Raw genomic sequence first — 16,334 nt, forward strand, 5'->3', positions numbered from 1 at the left:
TTCATGCACATTTCCCAGAGTCACGGTCCTTTGTCGCAGGATGCGATTAATTGCCCTGCATATTTGCATTAACGCAGACCCACCAGTCGACTTTCCGACTCCAAATTGATTCGCAACCAGCTGGTAGCAGTCTGGCGTCACCAGCTTCCATACAGCAATTGTCTCTCATGCTTCTCTACCAATAGGGCATCTCTCATTCTGGTGTCCTTGTGCCGCAGTGCTGGGGCTAGCTCCGCGCACAGTTCCAGGAAGGTGGCTTTCCACATCCAAAAGTTCTGTAGCCACTGCTCATCATCCCACACCTGCATGACAATACGATCCCACCATTCAGTGCTTGTTTCCTGAGCCCAAAAGCGACGGTTCAGCCTCTGCAGTTGTCCTGTGAATGCCAAAAGCAATCTAAAGTGGCTCCCTATCCACATCAGACAGCATGTCAGTCAATTGGGAGTCTTCTTCAGTTAGGAACTTTGCAATGAGCTGCATTGTCATCCGCAATGTCTTCATGACAGTTATCAGAGCATAGGAGAGCAGTACGGGATCCATCCCGTCTCACAAAGATGCCAGGGTGCACAGCAAACTAGAGCAGTTGAAAAATGCCACGAAAGAAAGCCAGAATCCCATGGAATGCTGGGACAGAAAGCAATGCATCATGGGACCTTGAGCCCAGTCCCAAGATGTGCCGCAATCCACTCCGCCTTTCCGCAAGACCCAGTGGCAGAAGGTGTCGAGCTGGACTGTAGGATAGGTACCCATAGTGCACTGCTCACACTGTCGATGCTAGTGCCCCAAGTGTGGATGCGCTCTGCTGACAGAGGGAGTGAGTGTGAACATGCAATACCCGATTTTTATTATAGCGCTTTTTGAGTGTCGACATAACTTTTGTGGACAAAATTCTGTAGTGTAGACAAAGCCTAACATTATTTTTGACATGACTTGAAAAAAAATCTCACAAGCAATACTGTTATCTGTGCTCTTCAGAAACATTTAAACCTTTCATACTAAGTATCAAGCTGTTCCTTTTGATTGAAATTCTGGCAAATGTAGGGAAATTAGCATAATCCACTCCCCCAGTACAAATAGGCACATATTGACTGTTCAAATGATGTTAATATGTGATCATACTCTGGTTGAGACCAGCCATACACATAGTCCCATCATCCTTTCTGTTCTTGCTATGAATAAAAATAACATGGCGAGGGAGAGGAGTGGAGTAGGAAGCTGTGAGCGCAGACCATTGCTTAATGTAAATGTAACACCAACAGACCCCGGTCGTCATTGGGCAGGTTTGAACCTGGGACCTCTGGAGTTTAGTGCATGAGCCTCTACCGCATGAGCTAAAAACCAACTGGCTCTTAGTTATGGTTGTAGAGCAGATCATTTGATCTCTCTCTCTCTAAGTGGTCTTAGTGCCACTAGATGGGACAGAATACCACACCCTGGAGATGTGTGGGTTACATAAACAGCTACATGTGTGTATGAACGTTAGAGCTGTTTGGGAAAATTCTGATTAAATATTTTTTCATTGCAATGTGCAGTTCATGGAAATCTAAACAGTTTGATTTTTATGAAGTTCCAATGGAACTCTGCCTGATTTTCTGCCAACTTGCCTGCCCACCTGGCTCCCTGCCAGCATACCTGCTAGACTGCTTTGGAGTCAGGGACCCAGGGTTTCCCTGGTCCGTGACTGTAATTCAGGCAGTGACAGATAATGCTTGGAAGTAGGGAACTCCGGGCTGTGGCTCCAAGGCTGGGGTTCATTACCTTTCACAGAGGACTTTGAAATTGTTGGTTTTCATTCTGCATCTGAACAAAACCAAATGTTGAAATATCAAAATCCTCCATAAAATGGAATTACTTTTCTCCAACAGCTCTAATGAAAAATGTGTATCGCACCTACTCATGGTCTTGCCTCATTGCACCCTTCCACAATATTTGCTGCGGACCTAACTTCTCCATCATTTTCCAGAGGAGGTATAATCAGGACACCCAACTTATGCTGCACGCCTGAGTGTTGTCTATTGATCTTCTGCCATGCATTGCTTACCGGAATTTGGCTTATTACTTTCAAGCTTTCAAAGTTGTTTCATGACCAGCATAAAACTGATTCTCTTTTTAAATATAAGTAGAGTCACTTGAATACCTGGATTTTCAGACAGCTTAGTTGTGCAACTTCATACATAAAACGTGTGCAAACTTTGTGAATTCAGGTACAAATTGATAACTGAGCATGAATACATAGAATTAGCTGTTTATATACTCAGTTACCCTATTTGCACCTATAGTCATAGTAATTGGACATGGAAATTGCACACACATTTTGTGCCATTAAGCTGTAAGAAAAACAAGGACTGTCAGTCTCTCCCTGCTGTTGGGTGCCTTCTGAAATCTGTGTGTCTTGACAAAAATGCTGCTTGAAATTGTATCAATTTAATGTACATCTCCACAGATAGATAAACCTTCCATGTTTACAAAATACATGAATGCTTGATTGGAAGTAGATTTTGTTTTGGAAACTGGAGGCCATGGGAGCGTAGATGGTTCAAGTGACTGGTAACAAGATACAGAGCAGGTTTACCCCACAAAATTTTATTGGATTAGACAGGACTAGTACAAGTAACTAGGAGGGAAAAAAAATAGATATTGGTGAAACTGAAATGTCGCCACAGTAATTATTCTTCATAATAAAATAAACACAAATCCTGATTGTACCATTGTATTTCAGGATTATTTGAGGGAAATACATCTATTTATATTTTTTTAAAACATGAAAAGCATCACAAATACAGAACACAAAAGTATGATGGGAGATAATAAGCAGGCTGAAAATGGAACAATAAAAAGATATCTGTGAAAGGTTAAAAAATATAAGGGACCTAGTTCTAAACTTGGCCTTAACACAGTCTCTAATTTTGTACCCACAATTATGTGCTGGCACAATTACTTTCCTTTAAATGTTTAAATCCTGATTTTTCCAGGAATTCAGGTACTTAGAATTCCAAGTGACAGTAATAATAATAAAATAACAGATTGCCAGCTCTTGTAGGCATGCTCTATAATAGGCATACTCAGCATCCCAGATCTGCAAAATATTTAAGCACATGCTTCAGTCTGTCCCTATTCAGCAAACCCTTAAGCATGTACCTAAGTCCCACTGAAATCAATAGACTTAGGCCTGGTCTACACTAGGAGGTTATGTCCAATTTAGCAGCATTAACTCGAATTAACCCTGCACCCGTCCACACAACGAAGCTATTTATTTCGACATAGAGGTCTCTTTAAATCGATTTCTGTACTCCTCCCCGACGAGAGGAGTAGCGCTAAATTTGACATGGCCATGTCGAATTAGGGTAGGTGTGGATGGAATTCGACGCTAATAGCTCCAGGAGCTATCCCACAGTGCACCACTCTGTTGACGCTCTGGACAGCAGTCTGAGCTCGGATGCTCTGACCAGCCACCAGCCACACAGGAAAAGCCCCGGGAAAATTTGAATTCCTTTTCCTGTCTGGCCAGTTTGAATCTCATTTCCTGTTTGGACATCATGGTGAACTCAGCGGCACTGGCAACGATGCAGAGCTCTCCAGCAGAGGTGACCATGCAATCGCAGAATAGAAAGAGGGCCCCAGCATGGACTGATCGGGAAGCCTTGGATCTGATTGCTCTGTGGGGCGATGAGTCTGTGCTTTCGGAGCTGCGATCAAAAAAACAGAATGCGAAGATCTACGAGAAGATCTCAAAAGCCATGACGGAGAGAGGATACAGCCGGGATGCAACGCAGTGCTGCGTGAAAATCCAGGAGCTGAGACAAGGGTACCAGAAGAGCAAAGAGTCAAACGGACGCTCCGGATCCCAGCTCCAGACATGCCATTTCTACAAGGCACTGCATTCCATTCTAGGTGCGGCTGCCACCACTACCCCACCACTGTCCGTGGACTCTGACAATGGGGTATTGTCGACGGCCACTTCCTCAGAGCTGTTCGCAGATGGGGAAGATGAGGAAGGAGATGAGGAGGACGAGGCAGTCGACAGCGCTTTCAACGCTGATTTCCCTGACAGCCAGGATTTCTTCATCACCCTCACAGAGATCCCCTACCAACCCTCCCAAGGCGGTAACCCGGACCGTGAATCAGGGGAAGGATCAGTAGGTAAGTGTTTTAAACATTTATTTTGAACAGAATAGGAATGGTATCTTAACAATGGGTTTTTCATGATTAGTTTGCCCTAGGCGCTTTAGTTTTTAGTCCTTGCCAGTGCAGCTACTGGAAAATTCTGTCAACATGTCCGGGGATAGAGCAGAAATCCTCCTGGGACATCTCCAGGAAGCTCTCCTGGAGGTATTGTGAAAGCCTTTGCATGAGGTTCCTGGGGAGAGCGGCCTTATTGCATCCTCCATGGTAGGAAACTTTTCCGCGCCAGGCTAGCAGCAAGTACTCCGGGATCATTGCCTCGCAAAGCATGGCGGCATACGGCCCTGGTGTTTGCTGGCATTCACGCAGCATGCACTCTTTCTCTGTCTCCAAAATCCTCATCAGAGTGATATCACTCATGGTGACCTGCTTTGAATTAGGGGAATGTTAGTATTGGGACTGATTGCCTATTCCTTTACATAACTGTAACCGGCGGTTTACAGCCATGCGGTGGAGGCGAGACAGGGGCAGCATGCAGGGATCTTTCCCGGGGACAGCCGTGAGGGGGGTGGGACGGGGCAGAGTTCATGCTGGCCGGATTGCCGGCAGCAGGAACTGGCCAACGCTAGGAGCATTGCTTGGAACGTGAAAGGAGGGCACTGCTACAAATTAAGCTTTAAGCAGCCAAAAGTCTATGGCTTACCATATCTGCCTTCTACCCGAATTCCGCTGCCCCGCTTGTGTGATCTGTACTCCAAGACCCCAGGCACTGAATGGAAAGGCCGAAAATTCGACCTTGTCCTGAGTGCGCATGTGATAGGTAATGTGCATGGTCTTGTTCACAGAGAAAGACTATATTCATTGTTCGCAAAACTGTAACTTTGTGAGAAATTCACTCCCTTTTTCCCATCCCACAGCTGCGAGTGTCTCCCGAGCTACCCCGGCATCCCCCTCACAGAGGCTGGCGCAGATCAGGCGACGAAAGAGAAGGACACGGGACGAGATGTTCTCAGAACTTATGGGCTGCTCCCGAGCCGAGGCGGCACAGCAGACCCAGTGGAGGGAGAACATGTCGCAATACCAGTGATCACACAGCGAACGGGAGGACAGGTGGCAGCAGGAAGACCAGCAGGCGATTCAAACGCTGCTTGGACTAATGAGGGAGCAAACGGACACGCTCCGGCGCCTTGTAGATGTTCTGCAGGACCGGAGGCAGGAGGACAGAGCCCCGCTGCAGTCTATCTCTAACCGCCCTCCCCCGCCACAAAGTCCCATCCCCCCCCCACCCAAAGTCCCAAGAAGGAGGGGCGGCAGGGGCCATGAAAATAGTCACTCCATCCCTGCAGACTGCTCAAGTAGTAGAAGGCTCTCATTCCCAAAGATTTGATAAGTCCTTTCCTTCACTCCAAAAGCACCTCACCCAAGCCCCCGTCCCAGTTTCATCCCCTAACTGTGTAGTTGTTAATAAAAAATACGTTTCTGTTAATTACTGTTTCAATCATGTTCTTTTAGAGGAGAGTGTGTTTGAAGGGGGGGGAAGGGGGTTGGTAACTGGAGAGGATAGTCAACATTAACTGGGTAAAGAAACGGGGGCAGGTTCAGCTTCTGTTTAAACAAACTCAATAGTCACAGGTTACCCTGCTCACTCTGGAACCTAGCTTTCAAAGCTTCCCAGATGCACAGCGCGTCCCGCTGGGCTCTTCTAATTGCCCGGCTGTCTGGCTGGGCATAATCAGCAGCCAGGCGATTTGCCTCAACCTCCCACCCCGCCATAAACGTCTCCCCCTTGCTCTCACAGAGATTGTGGAGCACACAGCAAGCTGCAATAACAATGGGGATATTGGTTTCGCTGAGATCAGAGCGTAAGCTTCTCCATCTCCCCTTCAGACTTCCAAAAGCACGCTCCGCCACCATTCTGCACTTGCTCAGCCGGTAGTTGAAGAGTTCTTTTTCACTGTCCAGGGCGCGTGTATAGGGCTTCATGAGCCAGGGCATTAGCGGGTAGGCTGGGTCCCCGAGGATCACTATAGGCATCTCCACATCCCCAACAGTTATTTTGTGGTCCGGGAAGTAAATACGTTCCTGCAGCCGTCTAAACAGACCAGAGTTCCTGAAAACGTGAGCATCATGAACCTTGCCCAGCCATCTGATGTTGATGTTAGTAAAATGTCCCCTATGGTCCACCAGTGCTTGCAGCACCATTGAAAAGTAGCTCTTTTGGTTAATGTACTGGCTGGCCTGGTGGTCCGGTCCCAGGATAGGGATGTGAGTTCCATCTATAGCCCCAATGCAGTTTGGGAATCCCATCGCAGCGAAGCCATCTATGATCACCTGCACATTTCCCACGGTCACTACTTTTGAGAGCAGTAGCTCAACGATTGCATTGGCTACTTGCATCACAGCAACCCCCACGGTAGATTTGCCCACTCCAAAGTGATTCGCGACTGACCGGTAGCTGTCTGGCGTTGCAAGCTTCCAGAGGGCTATGGCCACTTGCTTCTGGACAGTCAGGGCTGCTTGCATCCGGGTGTCCTTGCGCTTCAAGGCAGGGGTCAGCAACTCACAAAGTTCCAGGAAAGTTCCCTTATGCATCCGAAAGTTTCGCAGCCACTGTGATTCATCCCAGACCTGCAGCACTATGCGGTCCCACCAGTCTGTGCTTGTTTCCTGGGCCCAGAATCGCCGTTCCACAGCATCAACATGACCCATTGCCACCATGATGTCCACGGCGCGGGGTCCCGAGCTTTGTGAGAGGTCTGTGCCCCTCTCAGACTTAATGTCCTCACCGCGCTGCCGTAGCCTCCTCGCCCGATTTCTCAGCATCTGCCTCTGAAAAAGGTGGATGATAAGGTGCGAGGTGTTGACAACGGCCATAACTGCAGCAATGATCGCAGCGGGATCCATGCTCGCAGTGCTGTGGCGTCCGCGCTGTCAATCATCAGAAAAGTGCGCGAACTGATTGCCCGCCGGCACTTTCATGGAGGGAGGGCGGGAGTGAGGGTTGAATGACGACAGTTACCCCAAACCACCCTCGACACATTTTTTGCCCCAGCAGGCATTGGGGGCTCGACCCAGAATTCCAGTGGGCAGCGGGGACTGCGGGAACTGTGGGATAGCTGCCCACAGTGCACCACTTCCAATGTCGACGCTTGCCCCGTTAGTGTGGACTCACAAAGTCGAATTACTTAGTGTGGATACACACGTTCGACTTTGTAATATCGGTTCCACAAATTCGCTTTAAGTAAAATCGAACTACTCTCGTAGTGTAGACATACCTTTAAATATGTCTTAAAGTGCTTTACTGAACAGGGATGGGGCCATAGTGCTTATTTATATGTTGGCTTTGTGTGGTTTTATCGCCTGCTCCAAACCAATGTAACTGAGAATTCTTCTAGTGTCTGATGCTAGACATGCCAGTGATGTAGAGATTTTTTCTTCAGTCCACAGCTGCAGTGATTTCTGATGTTTTTTTCAGGTCAGTTGGTCTCAGAATGATAATTTGGAAGGATTCTGTAGTGAGTCATGTAGCTCATCTTCTCTGCATTGTGGCAAGAGCACAAAGCATAATGACATCCATCCCTAACAGGTGACTGCCTAGTCCAGTCCTGAATTCTCTAGGAATGATAATTCTCCCACCTCCCTTTTTGGGAACCCCAGATTTTCAATAAAATAAGTTGTTAGCATGCTGTGAAATCTATTGCATAAAGCAGTGGTTTTCAACCTTTCTTTCATTTGCAGACCCCTAAAAAATTTCAAATGGAGGTGTGGACCCCTTTGAAAATCTTAGACATAGTCTGCAGACCCACCCAGGGGTCCACGGACCACAGTTGAAAACCACTGTTCTATGGTAATGACAATCTTTCGTGGGCCCCATAGGCATAGTCTGTGGACCGCCAGGGGTCTGCGGCACACAGGTTGAAAACCACTGCCCAACAGCATGAACAGAAAGAATGAAAATCTAGTGGCACCTTAGAGACTAACAAATTTATTTGGGCATAAGCTTTTGTGGGCTAGAACCCACTTCATCAGATGTATGAAGTAAAAGATTCAGGAGCAGGTATAAATACATGAAAGGATGTGGGTTGCTTTACCAAGTGTTAAGTCAGTCTAACGAGATAAATCAATTAACAGCAGGATACCAAGGGAGGAGAAATAACTTTTGAAGTGGTAAGAGAGTGGCCCATTACAGACAGTTGACAAGAAGGTGTGAGTAACAGTAGGGAGAAATTAGTATTGGGGAAATTAAGTTTAGGTTTTGTAATGACCCAACCACTCCCAGCCTTTATTTAGGCCTAATCTGATGGTATCTAGTTTGCAAATTAATTCCAGTTCTGCAGCTTCACGGTGGAGTCTGTTTTTGAAGTTTTTTTGTTGAAGAATTGCCATTTTAAGGTCTGTTATTGAGTGACCAGAGAGGTTGAAGTGTTCTCCTTTGATTCCTGATGTCAGCTTTGTGTCACTTTTATTCTTTTGCGTAGAGACTGCACTTTGGCCAATGTACATGGCAGAGGGGCATTGCTTACACATGATGGCATACATCACATTGGTAGATGTGCATGTGAACAAGCCCCGGATGGTGTGGCTGATGTGGTTAGGTCCTCTGATGGTGTCCCTTGAATAGATATGTGGACAGAGTTGGCACTGGAGTTTGTAGCAGGGTTTGGTTCCTGGGTTGGTGTTTTTGTTGTGTAGTTGCCGGTGAGCATTTGCTTCAGGTTGGGGGGCTGTCTGTAAGCGAGGACTGGCCTGTCTCCCAAGGTCTGTGAGAGTGAGGGATCATCCTTCAGGATAGGTTGTAGATCCTTGATGGTGCCCTGGAGAGGTTTTAGTTGGGGGCTGTTACTTTCTTTGTTGGCCAATATGTTATTCATACCTTCTTGACAACTGTCTGTAATGAGCCACTCTCTTACCACTTCAAAAGTTATTTCTTCTCCCTGGGTATCCTGCTGTTACTTGATTTATCTTGTTAGACTGACTTAACACTTGGTAAAGCAACCCACATCCTTTCATGTATTTATATCTGCTCCTGTATCTTTTACTTCATACATCTGATGAAGTGGGTTCTAGCCCACAAAAGCTTATGCCCAAATAAATTTATTAGTCTTTAAGGTGCCACAAGGACTCCTCATTTTTTTTGCTGATACAGACTAACACGGCTACCACTGAAACCTGAAAATCTAGTGTCATTCAATTAAATTAGCCACATATAGGCATTGAAACATAACCCATTTTCAAACTTGTTTTCCTGGATATTAAAACAGCCAGAAACAAGAAAAGAGGAAGCCAAATTGAGGGTTACATTGTGTGCATGGTTTGTCTTTTTTTTTTTTTAACTCCTTTGGGATTATTTGCTCTGTTTGAACCATTTTGTTTTGATTTTAGGTTTCCTTTCAACCTCTTGCAAGTGGATTACGATATCGTTTTTGGGTTTCATATACACAGGACTCTTTCAGTAGTGGAAAAAGGAAGGTGCTTCTCTTTTCTAATTTAGATGCTTTTTTACTAAAATTCTTGACAGAAAGCTCCCCTACATTTAAAAGCAGTTACCATGCTTTGCTTTTTAGATATGTTTTACTTTGGTGTTTTCAATCTTTCTTTTTTAATTTTATTTAATAAAGAACAATACACACACAGTTCATTAGTAAGTCAGACCATTTCTACTGTAATTTTTGTGTCTTTTTTGTCTTTTTTGTCTTACACTGTAATTCATAGACTGTCTTGGATTGTGACAGGGTATATTATTCATGTGGATCCCAGAACTATCAGGAAGGAGGCTGGGCCAGGATGCCCCAAGGTTTCAGTATAAGGCTATATGCCAGCAGGCAAAGGTTAATGGACAAGGACCAAAGTCAGCTGGAGCCCATTAACACTTGCCTTCTAGCATATGGTTCTAGTCTGGAAGGGGGTTTCTTAGCCAGGCTTCTTTCCTGAGGATCCCAGGCTCCAAGCTGATAACATATTTTGCTACATGGCCCAAAATAAACACATTTTTATTGAGATATTTTTCCATGAGTATATCAATTATACATAGGAATATTTTTCCATTCATGAAATGTGACTGATTTTATTTTATTTATTCTTTTCAGGCTGTGCCAGTGTTTTGACCAATCAGTTATCGGTGGGTGACTTATTCAAATGAAATAAGGAACAAAATATTTCTATCAAGAATAGTATGTTTTCCCTACTCTTCTGAACAGCTTTCAGCAGATTGAGAGACTCCATAAAACAGTTTGGAAATCTGTTTGTTTTTAAAAATGATACCAAATGTTCTGTACTGTACTCAATAACTTATGTTAACAGATACAAAGAAATGGATGAGCATATCAACTAAATTATATATTTTTATTGAAGACTAGATTTCCCCTTGTCTAAAATGCATTTGTGGAATACCAGCTAAATATTCCTGACCCTGGGCTTTAACTTGAACATCATTCACCTTTTGTTTTTGTTTAAGATGGTACCAAAAAGGCTTGGCCAAAATTTTCAGCTTGGATGTTTAAAGTTAGGACACCTAAAATCCACATTTAGGCACCTAAGTCATTTGCCTGATTTTCAAGATGATGGGCACTGGGTCTCAAACAGAAATAAATTGATTTAAATACCCAATTGATCACGACTTTGTGAAATTTAAATGAGAAGATTATATTTTGTTGTTTGTCTTTTGTCTGTTTAATGGAATATAGGAATTGCCATACCAAATCAGAGCAACAGTTCATGTAGCCTGGTATCCTGTTTCTGACAGTGGTGAATAAAAGATTCTTCAGAGAAAGGTGCAAGAAGCCAAGCAATGGAATAACCTTCCAATAGCAGAAGTTTCTTCCTAACAATCAATTTTCTCCCATCAATCAGTGGTTGCTTTATGCCCTGAAGCATGACGGTTTATAGCTCTTATATTTTTGGTTTCTCTCTATCTAAAGTATCTGTGGATGTTTTCATTGTCCATATAAATATCCAATCCTCTTTTTAGTCCTACTAAGCTCTTGGTCTTAAGATATCTTGTGGCAATCAATGACTTCCACAATAAATGTTGTTGTATTCCTTTATCAATTAAAAATTGGTTATCAAATTTGTTGATTTCACATTGTCCTTTTACTATAGGAAGGGTACACAGGGTGCCCATTTACCTTCTCTACACCATTTATTTTGAATATCTCTATCATATCCTTCTTATTACTTTCCTGTCTGACCTAAACAGTTCCAATCTTCTCTCCTCATACAGAAGTGTGTCTGTGCCTTTCTTCATTCATCACCCCTCTCTACACTTCTTCATTTTGGTTCTGTATATATTATAAATCAGAGAGAGACCAGCACTAAACACAGTACTCCAACTGAGGACATATCATCGATTTATATAACAGTATAATAATAAATATTTTCAGTATTCTTTTCTATCCCATCTAGTCTAACATTTTGTTTACTTTTTAGATCACTGGTGTACACTGAATAGAAGTTTTCCTTGAGCTGTCCACTACAACATCCAGGTCTTTTTTCCTGAGCAGTTGCTTAATTTAGAACCCAGCAATATGTATGAGTAGTTCAAATTATTCCTTCCAACATGCATTAATTTGCATTTGTCAACACTGAATTTCATTTAGAATTATGATACCTATTTCTCTAGCTTTGTTAAGTCCCCCTTGGAATTTTCAGTCTTCTCTGGTCTTGACTGTCCTAAATAATTTACCCCTAAATAACTTTACCTCTCACCTTTTGACTATTTAGTTTAATAATCTTTCAGTATTTTGTCAAAGACTAATTAAGGCATTAGATTAGCACATTTGATAATCTTGTACTCAGATTATTTCAAATCTAAATATTCTTTGGTTTCCCACAGACCACCATGTAATTAACGTGTTTATTCTGCAAGGTACTCTGCTGGCTGACATGGAAAGTATATGAGTGCTATTGTGCCAGATTAACATACATCTGATTTTAGAAAACACTGTACGTATGAAAGGCCTCATCCTGCCCCCACGAATGGTAATGGACAAAGTTTTTCTTTATTTAAATGGGTTCAGGATTGGGCCAATGCTTGCTAGTCCTTTTCAGAGAACCGACTCAAAACTACACCGTGTAAAACATTGCAGTGAAATCCAAATCCTTGTGACTTTCATTTGGTTTTGGGTTTCAAGTGAATCAAAAAGGTTACAAAAAGTCTTTGTGCTGTACTGCAGTACTGTTTCAAAGCACACCAGAAGGGTCTAATGTAGTGCTGTTTGAAGCAGTACTACATTAAAGCGCACTAAATAACCTTTAGTGCAAACCAGCAGGGTCTACACAGACCACTTAATGTACAAATTGTTAGTGTGCTTTAGAAATCACATTCATGTAGATCACATTACCCCTCTGTGTAGACAGACCCTTAGTCCTGGCTCTGATAACCTGGCTCATTTGACAAATGTTGCTTCAGCCTTGTGCTGCTGTCTCCAGATTCATTTTACCTTCACATCTCTACCCTATGAGATTTTAGTGGAAGCAACAATAGTTGTCTACTGTCCTGACATTAGGCAAGCTTGTGATAAACCTACTGATGAACTGTAATGAGTAGAGATTACTAAAAAATACATTTCTTTTGTCAGTTACTTTTCACATTTTTAACCTCTTCATCATTTTATCGGATTGTATGTGTGCATGTAGTACACAGTTGGTCTGACATACTGAATACTCTGAATGTCCAAAAAGAAGTCAAACCTGCTGTCCAAAATCAGGACCATTTATCTATGGTAATGATTTGTATGATTCCCAATGGAAGAACAAGTTCTGCAGGATGTTAGTGATGATGGTACAGGTGGGTCTGGGGCTGAACAAACTATTATAGACTTGTGATATAAAACAGAGTTTGCCACTAATGTTCAAAGTGTGTGGAGGGCATCTGAAAACATTCCCCAGCAATGTTTACTTGCACATGCAATGTTCTCTGGCCACGGAGAGGGATGTAGGGTAGCAGTGAGTAACTCCATTTAGCACACATATTTTAAAAGTTATACCAGGCAATTACATTGCATTTTAAAATTGTTAGGATTAAGACCACTGAAAACATTGGTCTAGAAAACACCCCAGGAACAGAAAAGCTCCTAAGTAAAGTTCTATTAAATGCAACTTTTGTTCTATATTTTACTGTAAAGACATCAGTCCTTGCCTGCCCCAAATCCCAACTACATTGCAGAAAGTTGGCTCCAGTTACATGCTCAATCTCTGGGCCCTGGTATAGTCATGCCTCTCACCTCCAGAGTGCCTCTTAGGCCTTGGCTACACTTGCAGCTGTACAGCGCTGTGAGTTAAACCTGTCTTTGTACAGCTGAGTAGGGAAAGCGCTGCAGTCTGTCCACACTGCCAGCTGCCAGCGCACTGTCGTGGTCACATTTGCAGCGGCATTGGGAGCAGTGCATTATGGGCAGCTATCCCACAGAGCACCTCTTCCCATTCTGGTGCCATGGGTTGTGGGAAGGGGGTGGGGGGTGCGGGGCATTCTGGGTCCTGTCCCAATGCCCCGTGATGCATCTCTTCGCATCCCAGCAATCCCTGTATTTCCATCCATACATTTGGCGCCATCTTTCAACGGTTTCTGTGCAGCGCGATCTGTGTTCCGTTTCAGTTTGGGAGAAATGGAGCCCGAATTGCTGAGGAGTATGCTGACGAGGAGTCTCACCAGCACATCATGTTTGGCAGTCGAGCTATTCCTTAAGATCCAAAGTGACAGTGAGGAGTCTGACGATGATATCGAGTCACGTAACGCGTATGACACGAGATTGCTTGTGGCGTTCACGGACATGCTCAGCACCGTGGAACGCCACTTTTGGGCTCGGGAAACAAGCACTGACTGGTGGGATCACATCGTCATGCAAGTCTGGGATGACAAGCAGTGCCTGCAGAACTTTTGGATGAGAAAAGCCACTTTCATGGGACTGTGTGAGGAGCTCGCCCCCACCCTGCGGCGCAAGGACATGAGATTGAGAGCTGCCCTGCCGGTGGAGAAGCGCGTGGTTATTGGAATCTGGAAGCTGGCAACTCCAGACAGCTACCGGTCGGTCGCGAACCACTTTGGAGTGGGAAAATCGACCGTTGGAATCGTGTTGATGCAAGTTTGCAGGGCCATTCATTGCACCCTGCTCAGAAGAACCATGACTCTGGGTAACGTGCAGGAAATAGTGGATGGCTTTGCACAAATGGGGTTCCCTAACTGTGGAGGGGCGATAGATGGGACACATATTCCTATTCTGGCACCACCCCACCTAGGATCAGAGTACGTTAATCGGAAGGGGTATTTCTCTATGGCTCTCCAGGCTCTTGTGGATCACCATGGGCGTTTCATTGACATTAACACAGGCTGGCCCAGAAAGGTGCATGACGCACGCATCTTTCGGAACACTGGCCTGTTCAGGAAGCTGCAGGCTGGGACTTTTTTCCCAGAGCGGAAGATCACAGTAGGGGAAGTCAAAAAGCCCATTGTGATCCTTGGAGACCCTGGCAGTAAGAACCCGGATGTTGGGGAAAGTGGGTTGGAGGTGACATGAGGGCACAAGGGAAAGAGTTGTGAGACAAGGGCTGCGGGGGGGGAGGGGGGAGGGCGGGCGCGGTAGTGCTCCGTCTGCATGGCGATGAGCGCCTGGATAGAGTCCGCTTGGCGTTCCATGATGCTTATCAGCCAGTCCGTGCTTTGCTGCCGGTGCGCGGTGCTTCGCCGCCGGTGCGCTGCGTTTTCCTGGCGGATCCTGCTTTTGCTCTCCCTCCACTCCTGCGCTTTTTGATTCTCTTTAAGAGATTGCTGCATCACTTCTTGCAGCATGTCTTCTTTGCTTTTTCGTGATCTCTTCCTGAGTTTTCGCAGTCTCTCAGCCAGTGATAACAGGGACGGCTGAGGTCTCATGGTTGCATCTGTAAAGGCAAAATGCAACACTTAACAGAGGCAGCATTGTTTATATCAGACAGAGTAATGATTCCCCCGCACTTAAGGAGGGCACACACAGTCTACACAATAGCATAATTTTACCATTCCAAAGAGAGCGCACATAACCCACGGGAGCCCCAAAATGGTGAGTAAGGGGGACTGATTGTTTCACGGCTGTACTGTCCTCTGGGTTTCTGTGCCTTGGGGAGAGCCAACAGCTGCAGGGGGCACCTACATTGAACACTGTCCCAACATTTTCCACAGGAGTTTGTCCTGGAAGATATCTCGCTGCTGAGGGTGACCTGGGAAGCAAGGGAGGGTCTTCTACTGCAATGCGGCTTCCATCCTGGCCCATATGCTGCTTGCCTGTGTGCAGCAATGGTCCCCCTGCCCCTCACGGCACAGTGGCGCGGACACGTTAGCCTGACTGGGACAAGGACCATAGTGGCTCTCCCAAGAACCCTGCGCAAGCGCATTGCTCACGTTCTGGATGAGACTTTCGAAGAGATTATGGAGGCCGATTACCACAATGTGATAGACCACAGCAATGTGCTATTCCACATCTAGGCATGCATGCAGCCCTAACCCTCCTCTCCCAAAGAGCCCGCACTGAAAAATTCCTTCCTCCCGAAAAAAGCTGCTTACCGGGAACCTGCTCTTCTGTTTGTCCTCCACCAAGTATCAGCCGCTGCGACTGGCTACCTTCCTCCTGGCTCGAGAAGAGCTCCTGGCTGCTTGCCTCCAGCGATTCCGGGGTGTCTCCCCCTACCCCAGCACCCTCACTCCCGCTTCCCTCCTCCTCCTCCCCCCACTCTGAAGTGTCCACGGTGGTGCTCGGCGTGGAGGTGGGGTCACCCCCGAGTATCGCGTCCAGCTCTTTGTAGAATTGGCAGGTCACGGGGGGAGAACCAGAGCAGCCGTTTGCCTCGCGGGCTTTGCGGTAGGCACTCCGCAGCTCCTTTACTTTAATCCTGCACTGCAGTACGTCCTGGTCATGGCCCCTTTCCATCATGGCCCTTGATATGTGCCCAAACGTATCGTAATTCCTACAGCTGGAGCGCAGCTGGAACTGGACAGCTTCCTCCCGCCAAATACTGATGAGGTCCAGCAACTTGCCATTGCTCCATGCTGGGGCTTGCTTGGCATGTGGAGGCATGGTCACCTGGAAAGATTCGCTGATAGCACTACACACCTGGCTGAGCAAACAGGAAGGGGATTTTTAAAATTCCCGGGGAATATAAAGGGCGGGTCTGACGGTTGGTCACCTGAGGCCAGGGCAGTAGAGTTCGAACTGATGGCCATAGTGGCTAGAACAGGCATTGTG

The sequence above is a fragment of the Malaclemys terrapin genome, chromosome 9 (assembly GCF_027887155.1).
Source record: "Malaclemys terrapin pileata isolate rMalTer1 chromosome 9, rMalTer1.hap1, whole genome shotgun sequence".
In the NCBI taxonomy this organism is placed as follows: Eukaryota; Metazoa; Chordata; order Testudines; family Emydidae; genus Malaclemys; species Malaclemys terrapin.